Genomic DNA, 19,319 nt, shown 5'->3' with positions numbered 1-19,319 from the left:
ACACCATTTCCCCTAAGAACAGGAACAAGACAGGGATGCCCACTCTCACCACTCCTGTTCGACATACTACTGGAAATATTAGCCATTGCAATTAGACAAGAAGATGAAATAAAAGGCATCCAAATTGGAAAAGAAGAAGTAAAACTGTCCTTATTTGCAGATGACATGATATTATACTTAAAAAACCCTAAAGACTCCATCAATAAACTGTTAGACTTAATAAAAGAATTCGGCAATGTAGCAGGATACAAAATTAACGCCAAGAAATCTATGGCATTTCTATACACCAATTGTGAATGTGCAGAAAGAGAGACTAAAAAAGCAATCCCATTTACCATCGCACCAAAAAAATTAAGCTACCTAGGAATAAACTTAACTAAAGAGGTAAAAGACCTCTACTCAGAAAACTACAGGATGTTGAGAAAAGAGATAGTGGAAGACATAAAAAGATGGAAGAACATACCATGTTCTTGGATTGGTAGAATCAACATCATTAAAATGTCCATACTGCCCAAAGCAATCTATAAATTCAACGCACTTCCCATTAAAATACCAATGGCATATTTCACAGACCTAGAACGTACTCTCCAAAAATTCATCTGGAATAAAAAATGGCCCCGAATAGCTGCAGTGATCCTGAGAAAGAACAAAATAGGTGGGATCTCAATACCAGATATCAAGCTGTATTACAAAGCCACTGTTCTCAAAACTACCTGGTACTGGCACAAGAACAGGCATATAGATCAATGGAATAGAATAGAGAGCCCAGAAATCAGCCCCAACCAATATGCTCAATTAATATTTGACAAAGGAGGCAAGAACATACAATGGAGTTAAGATAGTCTCTTCAATAAATGGTGTTGGGAAAATTGAACAGATACATGCAAGAAAATGAAACTAGACCACCAACTTACACCATACACAAAAATAAACTCAAAATGGATAAAGGACTTAAATATACGACGGGAAACCATACAAATACTAGAAAAATCCAAAGGCAACAAAATCTCAGACATATGCCGAAGCAATTTCTTCACCGATACAGCTCCTAGGGCATTGGAAACTAAAGAGAAAATAAACAAATGGGACTACATCAAAATAAAAAGCTTCTGCACAGCAAAAGAAACCATCAACAAAACAACAAGAAAACCCACTGTGTGGGAAAACATATTTGCCAATGTCATATCTGACAAGGGCCTAATCTCCAAAATTTATAGGGAACTCATACAACTTAACAAAAGGAAGATAAACAATCCAATCAAAAAATGGGCAAAGGATCTAAATAGACACCTTTCAAAAGAGGACATTCAGAAAGCCAAGAGACATATGAAAACATGCTCCAAGTCACTAATCACCCGAGAGATGCAAATCAAAACAACAATGAGGTACCATCTCACACCTGTCAGACTGGCTATCATCAACAAATCAACAAAGGACAAGTGCTGGAGAGGATGTGGATAAAAAGGAACACTTGTGCACTGCTGGTGGGAATGCAGACTGGTGCAGCCACTATGGAAGACAGTATGGAGTTTCCTCAAAAAACTGAAAATGGAACTCCCATTTGACACTGTCATCCGACTTCTAGGAATATATCCCAGGAAACCAGAAACACCAATCAGAAAGGATATATGCACCCCTATGTTCATAGCAGCACAATTCACCATAGCTAAGATCGGGAAACAGCCTAAGTGCCCATCTGTAGATGAATGGATTAGAAAACTGTGGTACATCTACACGATGGAATACTATGCTGCTATAAAAAAGAAGGAACTCTTACCATTTGCAACGGCATGGATGGAACTGGAGAGCATTATGCTAAGTGAAATAAGCCAGTCAATGAAGGAAAAATACCACATGATGTCACTCATGTCTGGATTATAAAGACCATTATAAACTTATGAACAAAAATAGATACAGAGGCTGAGCTGCCTCGAACAGACTGTCAAACTACAGCAGGAAGGCCGGGAGGGTGGGAGGTCAGGAGGGGGGTGGGTAAGAGATCAACCAAAGGACTTGTATGCATGCATATAAGCATAACCAATGGACATAAGACACTGGGGTGTAGGGGAGGCCAGGGGATTGTCAAGGGCGGGGGGAAAAAAAAGGAGACATATGTAATACTTTTTGTAATACTTTAAGAAATTTAAAAAAAAATAAAAAAAAAAAAGAAAGGGGCCAAAAAGAAAAAAAAAAAAAGAAAGGAGCAAATACAAAGGGTCACATATTATATAGCTCTGTTTATATGAGATTTCCAGAATAAACATGAGATGTCCAGGTAATTCATAGAACTAGAAAGCAAGCTGGTGGTTGCCGGGACTGGGGGCAGCAGGAAATGGGGAGTAACTACTTAATTGGTTTAGGGTTTATTTTGGAGTGATAAAAATGTTTTGGAACTATATAGCAGTAGTAGTTGTACAACACTGTGAATGAACTAAATGCCACTCAAATGCTAACTTTAAAATCATTAATTTTATATTACATGAATTTCACCTCATAAAAATGTTAAAGCAATTAATTTTTATGATACATGTTGACAAATGTATAAATTACAACCACAGTTCTTCCTTTTTGAAGGTCAAACATATAAATTACAAGCACCATTAATTAGGCAAATAAAGCACTCTTCAACATTTGAATTTTATAACTAAGCAAAATAGAAATTAAACTCCTATTCTCTTTCATGGCCTGATTTAGAAATATTCACCAATCACCAAGTGTGGTTATTTCCCCCTTGGAAATTCATTCCCTCTATAAAGTGTAACTGGATAGCAAGATCATTAAAAATTGAGCCTGAACCAGAGTCACATTCAATCATTTAAAATTCAACAAATTTCTAGCCCCTGGGAAATGATTATAAATCAAATTCTTGTAGCTGACCAGAGCAGGTCTCTTATTTCAATGAGCAGAATATCCCAAAATTTCATCTGTCTTTTCAATTTACGGCTATAAACATTGAAATGTTTGTGGGTTTTTCTTGATTTTTTTAATCCTCACCCAAGAATATGTTTATTAATTTGAGAGAGAGAGGAAGGACACACAGAGAGATAAACAGCAATGTGAGAGAACAACATCAATCAGTTGCCTATGTATGCACCCCGACTCGGGATCAAACCTACAACCTTTCTGGAGTACTGGACGACACTCTAACCAACACTGAAATGTTTTTTTTGTTTTGTTTTATTTTTTTTGTGTGGGTTTTTTTTGTTTGTTTGTTTTTTAATATATTTTTATTGATTTCAGAGAGGAAGGGACAGAGAGTGAGAGATAGAAACATCAATGATGAAAGAGAATCATTGATTGACTGCCTTCTGCATGGCCCCCACTGATGACCAAGCCCGCAACCCGGATATGTACCCTGACCAGGAATCGAACCATGACTTCCTGGTTCATGGACCAATGCTCAACCACTGAGCCACACTGGCTGGGATGCAATGTTTTAATGTCTAAAATTTTCAAGGTTACTCATACTCTAAAATCACAAAATTGACATTGTTCCTCAAACTTTATTTCACAGTTAAAAGACTGATTTCCTCAAGTAGGACTACAATGTTGAAATTACTAGAAATAACATAAGTATCTTCCTCATGGACCTTTTCCTTAAAAGAATTATAAAGGTAGATATAAAAATGCCTGATCATGTTACTCTCTGCATAAAATTCCTTAACAGATAAAATAAGTTTCAGAAAAAAGCTCAAAACTAAATAGTGAACTAGCACAGAAAGTTCTTCATAAACTGGCTCTATGATGCTAGCTATTCCTTCTTTCTTCTCCGACCATATGAACTTTTTCTTTTCCCAGCCATTGTGCCAATTTAAACTAATTTAATTGTTCATCACTTTCATTATTCTTTAAACTCTTTGAAGTTAGAAACTAAACCTTTTCAATCTAGTATACTCAACATCTAACACAATAATCAAAGGCTGCTGTAAAATTAAAGTATGAAAATATGGGTCCAGAGACAGAAGCATGGAAGGGGTTGACCAATTTCAGAGGGAACCTGGGGGGGGGGGGGGGGTGTTAACCAGGGAACTTATATACATAGCCCATGGACACAGATAATAGTGTGCTGAAGGCTTAAGGCTTGGGAGGGGTGGGTGTGGGATGGAGGGAGTCAATGGGAAAAGAAAAAAGGGGGGAACAACTGTAATACTTTTAACAATAAAGATAATTTTTTTAAAAGATCCATTATTAGTATGTAAAGTATCATTGCTTTTTTTTTTACATAATGCAAAAGGGAAAACTATATATTAGGCTATAATTTGCTTTTTTTGAAATTACATTGTGGTCTTACTAGTAAATAACATCAAATAGGTAACATTAATTTTGTAGGCATCCTTTTTAAACATCTGGTTTGTTAAAAAGAGTATAAATTTAGTTCCTATTATTATTCAATGAAAGCTCATGATCAGCTCTATTTTATCTACATTATAAAGTAAAACATTTCTGCAACAGAGACTGTAAAACTGTAAGAAATCTTAAAGGCAGATTTTTCTAATGTGATTTTTTTTCTTTATTGAATAACGTATTACATATGTGTCCTTATCCCCCATTCCTCCCCCCCCACACACACACACACACACTCATGCCCTCACTCCCCTAGTGTCTGTGTCCATTGGTTATGCTTATATGCATGCATACAAGTCCTTTGGTTGATCTCTCCTCCTTCCCCCTACCCTACCCTGCCTTCCCTCTAAGGTTTGACGGTCTGATCGATGCTTCTCTGTCTCTGGATCTGTTTTTGTTCATTAGTTTATATTGTTCATTATATTCCACAAATGAGTGAGATCATGTGATATTTATCTTTCTCTGACTGACTTATTTCGCTTAACATAATGCTCTCCAGGTCCATCTATGCTGTTGCAAATGGTAGGAGTTCCTTCCTTTTCATAGTAGCATAGTACTCCATTGTGTAGATGTACCACAGTTTTCTAATCCACTCATCTGCTGATGGGCACTTAGGCTGTTTCCAAATCTTAGCTATGGTAAATTGTGCTGCTATGAACATAAGGGAGCATATATCCTTTCTGACTGGTATTTCTAGTTTCTTGGGATATATTCCTAGAAGTGGGATTACTGGGTCAAATGTGAGTTCCATTTTTAGTTTTTTGAGGAAACTCCATACTGTTCTCCACAGTGGCTGCACCAGTCTAAAAGCAGATTTTTTAACTAGAAAATTTCAACTACCTCATTTTACAAATGAGGAAAGGAACAGAGGTTAAGTTATTTATGCAAAGTCACCCTTAATGTTTATGTTTTCAGCTACAATATAACTCTACCTCCATTTCAACCTCATAGGTAAGCCAGGCAATGCAATTCATAGCACCCTTTTCTTTTTCCCTACCTCCAATCTAGTGAGAGGATAAAGGTCCTTCATATTTGCTACATTTAACTGATTTCTTTATCTTTAAGATATGGCCCCCACCTTAACACAACCTTCCCCCCCCCCCATTAGTAAGTACCTACATTTGCTAATTATTAAATACATCTAAGTCATTCAATTGGGAAGGGAAATGGGGAGACAAACATGAGTAAGAATGACATTGTTCCTTCAAAGTGCTCTACAAAACTAAGTACAATGTGGTACAGTACTTTTATCGCCTGTTTAAGACAGTGTCTTTTTTTTTCCCCAAGGGAAAAAGATTTATTAAAGGCAGATTAAAGAGTCTTTGGAAAAGTAGAAGAAATGGACCCAGGCTGAGCTTCCAAGAACTAACAAACTGCACTGAAGAACTGAGCTCTCAAGGAAGCTATTGTCTTTGCCATAATGTAGTGTTGGGAGCCATTAGAGATATTGGCTTAGACAAAGCCATCTTAAGAATTATAAGTTTCTGGTTCCTCCAGAAACTCCTAATTACCAGAAACTACGAGTGTCCTGCGATTTGGCCAGCAGCTAAAGATAACCATCCTATTCCCTGAAGCAACTACCGCCACATCGGAGCCTGCTACAACCCTGCTGATAAGCTAATAGACCCCTTTGCCCACCCCCCGTCCCTAAAACAGTATATATCCTGCCGCTGTGAGAATAAAGTTTGAGGCTTGATCAGAACTTGTCTTGCCTCCATTCTTCCGTGTCCCTTGTTTGTTTCATTCTCCTAGGGTGTCTCTTCGTTCCCCCGTTGTTGTCCCGCGGGTCGGGACAATGTAGAAGGCGCAGAATCGGGAAGCGCAGTTGCTACACCTGCTAGCTCTATATCTATGCTGCTTCTGCTGCAGTTTTTTTAAAAATATATTTTATTGATTTTTTTAGAGAGAGGAAGGGAGAGGGACAGAGAGTTAGAATTATCGATGAGAGAGAAACATCGATCAGCTGCCTCCTGCACACCTCCCACTGGGGATGTGCCCGCAACCAAGGTACATACCCTTGACCAGAATCGAACCTGGGACCTTTCAGTCTGCAGGCCAACGCTCTATCCACTGAGCCAAACCAGTCAGGGCTGCTTCTGCTGCAGTTTGTTCCAGCAAAAGGCATGCCCTGTGCCCAGTCTCTCCCTTCACCTAATCCAGATCCAAATTAGTGTCTAGTGTGAGAGTGTCTGATGAGCAGAACCTAAATCATATTTAGAAAGAAGTCTGGAAAATAGTTACTTTGCTCTCCAACATGTATAGTACCCAAAACTAGAAGAAGGTTGGAATAGATGTTTAGCAAATCGATTTACAGATTCTGCCATAAAGAGTATTCAGGTGGCTTATACCCTTTTCTTTTTTTTAAGTCTTTATTGTTGAAAGTATTACATATGTCCCCTTTTTCCTTCATCAACCCCCTCCAGCCCACCCCCAGGCCCTCACTACCCCACAGTCTGCATCCATGGGTTATGCATATATGTATTCAAGGTCTTCAATTGATAACCTATCACCCACCCTCTGAGATTCTGCTCTTTATAAATATACTAGAGGCCCAGTGAACGACATTCATGCACTCAGGGAGTCCCGCAACCTGGCCCCCCACTCCAGGCCTAAGCCGTCAGTCAGACATCCTTAACACTGCCGTGGAGGTGGGAGAGGCTCCCACCACCACTGCTGTGCTCACCAGCCTGGAGGGGGCAGGTCCTGCTTTGAGCATCTGCCCCCTGGTGGTCAGTGTGTATCATAGCGACAGGTCATTCCACTGTTTGGCCAATTTGCATATTACCCTTTTATTATGTAGGACTAGAGTTTGATGCACGAAATCCATGCAAGAGTAGGCCTTCCTTCCCCCAGCTGCCAGCACCGGCTTCCCTCTGGCACCCAGGACCCGGGTTTCCCTCTGGCCCCCAGCTTCATCCAGAAGGTCATCTGGAAGGATGTCCGGCCTAATTAGCATATTACACTTTTATTATTATAGATAGTACTAGAGGCCCAGTGCCCAAAAATTTGTGCACTCGGCGGGGGGGGGGGGGGGGTCCCTCAGCCCAGCCTGCGCCCATTTGTAGTCCAGGACCCCTTGGGGGATGTCCACCTGTTGACTTAGGCCCACTCCCTGGGGGATCAGGCCTAAGCTTGCAGTCAGACATCCCTCTGGCAGCCAAGGAGCCCTTGGGGGATGTCCGACTAAAGGCTTAGGCCCCCCAAGGGATCGGGCCTAAACAGTCAGTTGGACATTCTTAGTGCTGCCACGGAGGTGGGAGAGGCTCCTGCCACCACCTCTGTGCTGGCCAGCCATGAGCCAGCTTCTGGCTGAGTGGCACTCCCCATATGGAAGTGCACTGACCACCAGGGGGCAGCTCCTGCATTGAGCGTCTGCCCCCTGGTGGCCAGTGCGCATCATAGAAACCAGCCATTCTGCCATTCAGTCAATTTGCATATTAGCCTTTTATTATTATTATTATTAGAGGCCCGGTGCACAAAATTCGTGCACTGGGGGGTGGGGTTCCCTCAGCCCAGCCTGCCCCTCTCACAGTCCGGGAGCCCTCAGTGGATGTCCTACTGATGGCCAAGTCTGGCAGCAGAGGCTTAGAGCAGGCGTCGTGTGTGTGTGTGTGTGTGTGTGTGTGTGTGTGTGTGTGTCTCTGTCTGCTAGGGCCTGCCCCCAGCCACGCCACGTAGGCTCAAAGCAGTTGCCGTGTGTGTGTGTGTGTGTGTGTGTGTGTGTGTGTGTCCCCACTGGGAGTCTGCCCCCAGCCACATTGGAGGCTCAGAGCAGGCACTGTGTGTGTGTGTCTGCTGGGGGCCTGCCCCCAGCCACACGGTGGAGGCTTGGAGCAGGAGCCCCTCTGTGTTGATCCCTCAGGCTCCTGGCCTCCACTGCATGTTGTACTCTCCCTTGAGCTATGGCCAGGATGGGGGTGCTGCTTGCAAGCCAGGCTTTCCTGCTCCCGGATCGCCATGGCGACCAGGGAGCAGGCCCAGCTTGGAGCTGCCCACAGGCTGGGCTTGCTCTCCTGCTCCTGGACCCCATGGCGACCGGGGAGCAGGGAAAGTTTGGGGCTGCCCTCAGGCCGGGCTTGCTTTCCTGCTCCCGGATCAGGCGCAGCTGGGGGCTGCCTACAGGCCGCACTTTTCTACTTACCGATGGCCGGATCACCACAGGGACCCAGGGCCCAGTGGCACTTTCCTGCTCTCCAATAGTCATAGGGTCCCGGTTGGGGGCAGGGCTTAGCAGTACGGGGCTTGGGCAGCACAGGGGTCCCGGCTGGGGGCTCAGGTGGCACACAGGGGTCCTGGCTGGGGGCGGGGCTTATGCCCCGCTGCCCAGGGCTGCACATGGGACCCGGATGGCAGCTCGCGCTATCCCACCCTGCCTGTAGTATAGGATAGAGGCCTGGTGCATGGGTGGGGGCCAGCTGGTTTGCCCTGAAAGTGTCCCGGATCAGGGTGGGGGTCCCACTGGGGTGCCTGGCCAGCCTGGATGACGGGCTGAAGGCTGTTTGCAGCTGGTCACACCCCCTTCAGGGTGGGGGTCCCCACTGGGGTGCCTGGACAGTCTGGGTGAGGGCCTGAGAGCCGTTTTCAGGCTGGAGGGCAACTTAAGCTCCCAGCCTCTCCTTTTTTTCTTTTTTCTTTTTTTTATTCTGGGATTTATTTACCTTCTATAGATGTCACTGGAGCTGAGAGCCGGCTCCAGCTCTGAGGGCTGAAAGCAGGTTTCTGGGTCTGTTTGGCTTCTATAATTGAAACTCTGTTGCCATCACTGCAGCTCTAAGCTCTGAGGCTGAAGCTGGCTGAAAGCAGGTCTCTGGAGCTTGTTTAGCTTCTATAATTGCAACATAGTTGCTTAGAGTGCAGCTCAGAGGCTGGCAGCGGCAGGCCGGGAATGTTGGCTTCCTCCGGCACTGGAGCAAGCAAGCCTCCTATTCGCTTCAGCTGCATGGCTGCCGGCTGCCATCTTGGTTGGCAGTTAATTTGCATATCCTGCTGATTAGCCAATGGGAAGGGTGTCGGGGTTATGGTCAATTTGCATGTTTCTCTTTTATTAGATAGGTTATATGATGTCCCTATTTCCCCTCTTTTGCCCCCTCTACCCAGCTCTTGCCCCCCACTTCTCTCTGGCCATCACCATACTGTTGTCTGTGTCCATGGGTTGTGCATATATTTTCTTTAGCTAATCCCTTCTTTAAATTCACTTCTTTAAATTTTTATTTTCAAATAAGTGCTTATAACTGCACTATTATATATTTTCTATTATATCATTTAGAATTAAGATATTTTTTAATTGAACCCTTGTAAATTTTAGCACAATTTAATAAATTATGCTAGAAGCAATTAGGAGATTTTTCATGTAATGCAGATACATTTCAATTAACATTTTATTGATTTTTAATTTTTTAATATTTTAATTTGAAATAATCTCATACATGTAAAAAAAACTATAAAATACTACAGCATATTATATGTACCCTTCACCCAGTTTCTTAGGTGTTAATAATTTAAACATAACCATTATACAACTAACAAAATTTGGAATATATTTTTCTTATAATCTCTTTAATGTTACTTAATCCATTTACTTTGTTTTTGTTAATCTTCACCCAAGGATATTTTTCCACTGAATTTTAGAGAGAGTGAAGGGAAAGGGAGAGACACATTGATTGGTTCCCTCCTGCACATGCTCTGATAGGGACTGGGGATCAAGCCAGCAACTGAGGTACATGCCCTTGACTGGAATCAAACCTGGGACCCTTCAGTCCACGGGCTAATGCTCTATCCACTGAGCAAAACAGGCTGCAGCTTAATTCATTTACTTTTATTCTATATGTGTCTTTATATTTAAAGTGGGTTTTGTTTTTGATTCACCCTCATAATCTGTCTTTTAATTGGTGCATTTATGCCACTGACTTTCAGAGTGCTTACTGATAGAGTTACTGCCATATCTGGCGGCTTCTGGGGCTTCTGGGGCCCGGCTGCCTGGGGCCCGGGACCGGATCCGATGACAGGCAGCAGGCAGGTGGCTCCTGGGGCTTCCGGGGCTGGCCTGCCTGCGGCCCGGGACCGAATCCGATGACGGGCAGCAGGCAGGCGGCTTCTGGGGTCACCCACGAGGGCCTGGATGCCGGCTCACGCTGGCAGCTCGCGCTGTCCCGCCCTGCCTGCAGTATGCAGATTCGCCGCCATCTTTGTTGGCGGTTAATTTGCATATCTCACTGATTAGCCCATGGTAGGCGTAGCGAAGGTACAGTCAATTACCATGTTTGTCTATTATTAGATAGGATAAGAAAAATCTAATTACTTTCCATTACTAAAATTTACCTTATTTCTCCCACTGAAAGATAATTTCCATGGGGTCAAGGATTTTGTCTCTTTGGTTCACTAATGTACTCTGAGTGCCTAGAACAGACATAGAAGGCACTTAATAAATACTTGGTGAGTGAATGCTGTAGAAAAACCCATAAGTAGCAGGCTCCAAGTAATGTTTCCAACAATAGTGTGACAGAATATGTAAACCTTTCCTTGTCCTATCACTCGTGCCTAATGTTCAATATTTTATTCGATTGGCCAGTAACTCAGGCCTTCCATTACAAGGAAGTATAAATAGTTCAGAGATGGATAAATTATACTGCTTAATTTAGCATCATGCCCTATTCAAATACACCAAACCCCAGAAAATTTGCCCAAAGAGAAAACCTAAAGGCCTACTACTCTTAGATCTGAGCTGTTTTTTCAAGTGTGAAGGGTCTCCAAATGGTTTTCTTTCCTTCTTACCAAAGGTCAGAATTCTCTTATCGCATCGTCATTTTATAAAATGAGGAAACTGAAGCCAGAGAATGGGTAGCAGAGATTCATTCACAGAATTTCTCTTCTTCCCATCATGTAGCCTTCTTCTCTTATTCTTTGAGGTTCTCCTTCCACAATCTTAGCTGTAAGCAAAATACAATCTCACTAGGTCCCCTCTTGTTGCTGCTCCATAAAAAGCGCACAGGTTCTCTGTTTTGAAAGGTTTTGCTATTAAGGGTAACAAAGTGGGGATGACAAAAATAACAAATCTGAAGATGTTACAATTTAACATTCAATTGTGTGTATGAATGCCTGGCACTACATAAAAATCACAGCATCTTTCCAAGTTCTTAGTGAGCCTCCAATTTATTGGCTCTTCTTGAAATAATAAATAGGAGTCTTGCTAGGTTTCCAAAATTTTCCCTCCCACCTACCTTCTTTCCTGTCCTCCCAGGACACAAAACATATCACAGAGAAAAATAGTGGGTACTCCTCTATTAAGTGAGAAATTAGCATTTCTGAGGACCTTCAAGAGTCACATCACCCCTTTGAAACTTTGACCCACAGGCGAATTTTCCTCAAAATGTGAGCAAATCATCTCTTAGATTTTTATGGAACATACAAAGCTCCCAGTTCCCATTTTACATTTCCAAACATCTGAACAACTCCTCAGCTCCAAAACCAAAATCCCTATCATAAATTCTTCTCCTAAATCCCCTTCCACCAAAACCTGTTCTTCATAATATCCTTGTTTTTGTTAATAGATCACTATCCTCCCCAAAATTTCTTATACTTATATGTCAGTTCCCAATGTCAACGTAAACATTTCTCAGGTCTCTATACCCTTCACTACAATCACACTGTCATCATTCTTGACTCAACTACTGTAATTTTTAACTCCACTGTATTCCAACCTCCAGGCTTCCACTACACCAGACTTCTGTTAAAGATTACTATCCATAAAAAAAAAAAAAAATTAATATCCATAAAAAGGGGTTCTTTTCAACTAAGAATCATGTACAAAATCCTTACCCTGGTATTAAGCATCTACATAATCTGTAAATAGGTATCCTTACCTGTTGGGAGCCATTAGAGATATTGGCTTAGACAAAGCCATCTTAAGAACTATCAGTTTCTGGTTCCTCCAGAAACTCCTAATTACCAGAAACCACCTGTGTCTTGCAAATTGGCCAGCAGTTAAAGATAAACTACCCTCACACAGCCATCCGGAGCCTGCTAAATCACATATCTCCACTGATAAGCATAGCCATCAGGAGCCTGATAAATCTCTAGTAATAGGTTACTGCCCATAGACCCCTTTGCCCACCCCCCATTCCTAAAACAGTATATATCCTGCCGCTGTGAGAATAAAGTTTGAGGCTTGATCAGAACTTGTCTTGCCTCCATTCTTTCGTGTCCCTTGCTTGTTCATTCTCCTAGGGTGTCTCCTCGATCCCACGTTGTTGTCCCGCGGGTCGGGGCAGTCTGGCGCCCAACGTGGCAACTTGGGGACCCCCTGCGAGAACGTCTGCTTGAAGCGCCTGGCCAGGCACCCCATAGAGTCGCCGCGCAGTATTGACTCGTGAGTGAAGACTCGGCATCTTGATCGCCACGGTTTCGCCCGCCCGTGAGACAGATCGTTGTGAAGGTAAGCAGACGAAACTTTCCAAGCAAGAATTTCAAAATACCTCTTGAGAGCCTTCACCCTCTTTGGCACCCCCTTTGGCTGGCCCTTTTTTAGTTTTCTTGATCTCCCTCCAGTCCACTAATAAGCACTTCACCTCGCCGTTCGGGGAAGAGTGAAGGGTACCCGACACCGGCAGTGAAAACTCTGAATCACTGGGAAAAGTAATTTTTCTCTGGCCCGACCTGTGTCGCCCTCTCTGGCAAACTCTGAGCTCGCTATGTCTTAGTGGTTGCCACCCTGGTATGGGGCTTATACATCCCAACCTATGACACGCGAGCAGAGGCCGTAAGGTAAAAGGAGAGCGGTTACATAAGGATCACCAGGGATTTAAGAAATTCCCAGCTGACCTGGCACGGGGTTTATACGTCCCAGAGGCTTACGTGGAGGAGGAAATCTTGAGAACTATCCAGCCAAAATAATGGGCAACTCATTGAACTCTCATGAGGTATTTCTAGATGGGCTCAGGGAGTCCCTCAGGACACGGGGAGTAAGGGTTAAGAGAAACATTTAAGCATTTCCCAGGGGGCTCAGGGAGTCCCTCAAGGCTCGAGGATTTCGGGTTAAAAAGAAAGATTTAAGGAATTTTTTCACTTTCGTCACTGACCTTTGCTCATGGTTTATTATAGACTTTTGATTTGCATGTTTAAAGTGTTAAAATTTTAGAAGGAAATCTTTTACAGTTTTTGCATGTTATTATAGAATACATTTTAAAATCTGTTTTTCTATTAAGCATGACTTTGGGAACAAATACGCCATCTGAGTCATTTGCTGAAACTTCCCCCAAAAGCAGGATGTAGTGGAAAGGAAAAGGGAGCACATGGCGATCCAATATGGACGCCTCCTCTAATTTAAAGTCTCCTTCGCGTAATTGAAAAGTTTTACAAAATTTAAAATGCGTCTGGGATTTCTGTTCACGTGTAAAGAGAAAACCTGGCTCGAAACTGATGCGCGCAAGTTCCGATTTTGGACATTTAGATAGAGTTTTGAGCTGGACTCTCTCTTTACAAATGAGCAGAATAAAACCCAAGACTGATTATTTCCTAAAGAAAATGGCGAATTTGACCCAGGGTAGTAATTCTAGCAACAAGATTGGTATTTTTCCATAATAATGTTAATGAAGCCTATTCCAAAGCTAACTTTAAGACCTCTAAAAGGAATATCAGTATATTGTCTCTGTTACAAAAATTTGCTAAAGTAAATGCCTTAAAATAATTGGATTCGAACCCCAAGAATTATTAAAAATATCTTAATTATAAAAATCTAAGTAGCCCAGTAAAAAACCGGCCCTTTGTTAATTAAAAAGGCTAGCCACGCCTTTCTGATGGAGAAAGGGGCTGCTTCCCGCCTGTAGCAAATTCTTAAAGAATGTGGTTAATTTACATCTGATTGGTCCAGGGTAGGCCAAACCTGTTCTTCCAGGGAAAACAGCCCCCCCCCTTTCCTCCCCCAGGCCAATTTTGAAACTTCCCACCGGCAAGCAAGGGGCAGAAAACAATGTTGGCTAAACCTTGTTTCTTGACCTTCCCCAGAGGAAAAAATTATGGTCCTTTTAAAATCAAAGGCTGGGCCAAGCCTGCCTTGCCAGGCTCAAGTGTGGTTTTCCAAAGCTGCTGTGAAATTTAAGAACTTGGAGTTTACACCTAGGTATCTTAAAATAACATAATACTGAATTAAATGAGATCTGAGTATGCCTCATACAAAATCTAGAGGACAGTATTAAATCTGTTGGTTGATTATATCTTGCATTTTTAAAGTTTAGTCTTAATGTTACTGATTGAGAAATGAGTTTAAATATCTCTTAATAATAATAAGTATATAATTTTAAAATCATATATATATATTTAATGGTCTTTTAAAGTTGGATTTCAAAACTATACTTGAAATCACATGGAAAGCTTTATCAAATAAAAATTAATAAATATATTTTAAGTTTTTGCCTCTGAGAAAGGGCAAAACAAGTTATTTTGTTTAATATTTCTTAAAATACAGCAGTGAGATTTTAAGATGTAATTTGAAATACAACAGCTCCTCACTACTGCATTTTAAATTAGGCTAGAGGTGGGGCAGCATTTGCACCTCGTGTATCAGACATAAAGCTTTACTGAATTTACTAATCCTTGTAAGCAATTGAATCCTAGTAAAGTAAAAATTCTTCTAAAAAAAGTTACTGAAGGCTTCCCATGATTCCTCTGTAGATGCATATAAGCCAAAGGGTATATTCTTTAAAAATGTAATTGCTAACATTTACAAATTGTTATTAAAATACTAAATCTGACAATAATTAGTCACCATAAATGAAAAATCACTTGAAATATATAGCTTTGCAACAGCATTTGTTAAAATCTCAAAAGGCAACCATATTCCTTACATTTGTTGCTTGTGTGAGAAAGAAAGCTGTCTGGAAGGAAATAAAAAGAGGTTTCCTTCAGATGTCTAACTAAAATTAAAAATCAATATATTGGACCTCATAAGCTAAATTAAATAATTTATGTTTTGCCTCCTTAAACAAAGTTTATGTAAATTTACTTAAAGACTATACCAGAAATTTAATTAATGTCATTTACTGTCCATAACTTAGGACAAGTAAAGTTAAAAGAATAAATGTTATTTCAAACTGACGTAAATTGACAAATTGGGTTAAGTGGATATTCAGGGGAACTTAGCTGTCACCTATTAAAAGATAAACTTCTACAATTTTTAAATAAGACCTCCATCATTATACCAAAAAATACTAGGCAGGAACCAATTCCTGAAGCTTTAACTGTTTTTACTGATGGGTCATCAAATGGGAAAGCTGCCTATCATACTATAAATTCTGACCAGTCATACTTCTGTGCAAAGAATTAAATTAAAAGCTATTAAGGCTGCGTTGCAAGATTTCCAACAGCCTGTTAACATAATTTCTGATTCTCTTTTGCTTCGGGCCTAGTAAGTAGAATTGAAACTGCCCGGTTGAAATGGTTTAGTGACCAAAGTTTATTCTTACTATTTAAGCAAGTTCAACAGATTGTGCAGCAGAGAAAATACCCTTTTTATATCACCCACATCAGGGCTCACAGTATATTACCTAGCCCATTAACTAAGGGAAAGGCACTTAAGCATTCTGTATTGACCTCTCTTGACCTTTTTTTAGGAACAGCATTGCATACCTATAACAAATTATCTAACCAGCTAATTGATGATGTCCAAGCTCTCTCAGGCACTATCAATGATCTCCAAGATCAGATAGATTCATTAGCTGAAGTAGTACTACAAAATAGAAGAGGGTTAGATTTGCTCACAGCAGAACAGGGAGGAATATGCTTGGCCCTACAGGAACGCTGCTGCTTCTATGCCAACAAATCCGGGATCGTCCGAGACAAGATAAAGAAGTTACAAGAAGATCTAGTGAAGAGACGGAGAGAATTATTCGAGAACCCCCTTTGGAGCGGATTGAACGGACTCCTGCCCTACCTGCTTCCTGTTCTCGGCCCCCTTATAAGCCTTCTCCTAATCCTAGCTTTCGGCCCCTGGGCTTTTAGAAAATTAACAGACTTTGTAAAACAGCAGGTTGATAGCGTCCTGGCCAAACCCATTCAGGTACACTACCATCGTCTAGCCATGTTAGACCGTGAATGTGATTATAATGACTGCTAAAACTCCCTCCCTGCGGGGACAGCATGACGCCAGAGGGATGCTTGCCTACTCCCCATAGAAGGAGAAAGGCATGGGCACCGACCTGGGTGCACGGCAAAGCACTGCAAGGGAAGGTCACAAAATTTTCGACCTCCTCTGGATTTCCCTGTGAGCACACCTGGTTTGCATAGAGGTTGGTATCCATACATAACTATCGGCTCTGCCTCTCCTCCCCAAAAGATACCAAGAGCCACTGACGGTGGGATCCCACCATCCCACGGGGGGAACCAGGTCCCTGCTCCCCCAGTCGGTTAAAGCCCACCCTTAATAAAGAAAAAGGGAGGAATTGTTGGGAGCCATTAGAGATATTGGCTTAGACAAAGCCATCTTAAGAACTATCAGTTTCTGGTTCCTCCAGAAACTCCTAATTACCAGAAACCACCTGTGTCTTGCAAATTGGCCAGCAGTTAAAGATAAACTACCCTCACACAGCCATCCGGAGCCTGCTAAATCACATATCTCCACTGATAAGCATAGCCATCAGGAGCCTGATAAATCTCTAGTAATAGGTTACTGCCCATAGACCCCTTTGCCCACCCCCCATTCCTAAAACAGTATATATCCTGCCGCTGTGAGAATAAAGTTTGAGGCTTGATCAGAACTTGTCTTGCCTCCATTCTTTCGTGTCCCTTGCTTGTTCATTCTCCTAGGGTGTCTCCTCGATCCCCCGTTGTTGTCCCGCGGGTCGGGGCACTTACCAGCCTGTTCCTTAAACATACAACTTTGCTTTCCTACCTCAGTACCTTTGATGGTTCAGTGTCCTTATGTGGAACTAGCTTTCGCCTCCCATCCTCCTCCAACCTCTAACAATATTTTGAATGTTCACATCCTCAAGGAAAGAAAAATGGCTGAGGCATATCATTCATTGAACACATATCCTGTCCAATGCTTTACAAATTATCCTAGTTCCCACAAACACATAGTGGCTTACTACATTTTTTTAAGGAAGAGTTGAAGAAACTGAGGGCCAAAAGAGCTTACGCAAAGTCGTCCAAACCAGCAAGGAAACAATCCAAAATAACCCCACAGCGTTCTGTACTTTTTAATAAAACATAACACAAGATGGAAGGCTTTACTGTCAGAATGCCCACATGCAAATTCTAGTAACTCCAGTAACAACCTGTGTTAACTCAGCAAGTTATGTATTTGTGATGCCTTCGTTCCCCATGTAAAAAGGGGGTAATAGTACTATCTACCACATTGATAACAGTGAGAATTACATAAGATAACATAAAGTGCTTAGACTTGTATTTCGCCCTTAGTAAACAATCAATGCTAACTATTATTACTGTTGTTGCTATTTATATGCTATGATATGTAAACTCTGACTATATCAATTATATGTTCTATTTCCAAAACAACTTTTACATAATGTGAAAGCTTAATACTGTATTTTTATATATGCTCAATAACTATCTGCAGAATACATTTATTTTTAAACAATGATTAAACTCCATGTTGTAAAAAAAGAAATTCACTATTTCCTCTTTTAAGAAAACTAACAATGCTTACCAACTTTCTTCCCTTTTTGTCATGTGAAACTACCATATGCAATACCATATGGCAGTAATATGTCAAATGATGCAAAATACTATTTTGATTTAAACTCATCTTGCCTTATGCTAAACATTAATTCCCAGATTTTAAAATGTCCAAAATCATACTTTTTACTTAAACACCAACTGTTTTTAGGTCATACCAATATCAAGTAAGCATACCATGAAATTTGACCAAGCCATTTCATTTCATTTTTCTATGGCAATAACTATAAAACATAAAATGCCTTCCTACCCAATGTAACTCGAAGACATAAACCTATCATACCCTTAGTCTTACCCTTACTTTGCTAAAATTAGTACCTGAAAAACTTCTACTACATCTATGTTACTCTGATGCAGAAAACTATCAAAGGAAGGGTATTGACTGCTAGTAACAAAATACTTGAGAGAAATGAGCTTTAAACAAGGATAGATGAGAGTTTATTCCAAACCCTTCAAGTACTGAAACTGCACAAACCAAGATTCTGCCCACATGATTTACTATTACACATGGAGACAACAAGCTGGTTGGCTTCAAATAAAAGCAGAAGTAAAAAATATATTAATAAAACATTGTCATTTCTAACACAAAAATAACTGAGCTCTACCAATTATTAAAAAAAAAAACATTGAGGCTTAACTATGTAATAACTTATTTCAATTAATTCATTATTTCAATTAATGAATAACATTAACATCTTCTTCATATACACATATTTAAAAACCAACAAAAACTTCATGAAATAAATATCTACTCTTACTCCATAGGATGTCCTCTGATATTTCTCCCTCTCTTTCTCTTTCTAATGTTAATGTCAATGCACTAAATTGATTCCAAAATCCATTAATATACTAAACTCTTTTGGTGGCACGCCCAATCTGACTTATATTGTATCAAAACTGCAGATGTTCTCCTTGGAAAACAACAGATCATTGTTGAAAGAAATGTCTTCGTTCTCACTGTTCCTGCTGCATCACTGACAAATAACAGTCGGTCAGGTCTGGGGACACAAGAGGACCTAAGTGGCTGCCCAGGGTACTGAAACTGAGGACAAAACGATAGTTTTGGAAATTTATTATTGCCAAATTAGACCAAAATTGAGGAGTTTACCACAAGCTGACAGAGCACTCAGCGGCTGCCACCAAAGTTACTGGTGGCCTGAGTGCTTCTGGGGTCGCTTGGCCTCGGGTGGGGCTGCTCCCTCTCCCGCACAGGGTTCTGCCGGTCACGCAATAGGCTTCCTTCCGGGCAGAGCAGCGGACTCTAAGAGGCCGGGCCGGGGACTCGGTGT

At 41.3% G+C, this 19,319-nt stretch overlaps 1 protein-coding gene across 5 annotated transcripts in view; it reads right to left on the bottom strand.

Annotated features, from left to right (window-relative positions):
- RNF13 (ring finger protein 13) overlaps positions 1-19,319 on the bottom strand; it is a 239,882-nt gene that overhangs the window by 219,928 nt on the left and 635 nt on the right. The gene's annotated exons all lie outside the window — the stretch shown is intronic.

The sequence above is a fragment of the Myotis myotis genome, unplaced genomic scaffold (assembly GCF_014108235.1).
Source record: "Myotis myotis isolate mMyoMyo1 unplaced genomic scaffold, mMyoMyo1.p scaffold_m19_p_2, whole genome shotgun sequence".
Classification (NCBI taxonomy): Eukaryota; Metazoa; Chordata; class Mammalia; order Chiroptera; family Vespertilionidae; genus Myotis; species Myotis myotis.
Note: the sequence above shows the minus strand (reverse complement) of the source record. Positions and strands in the feature narration are given on the sequence as shown.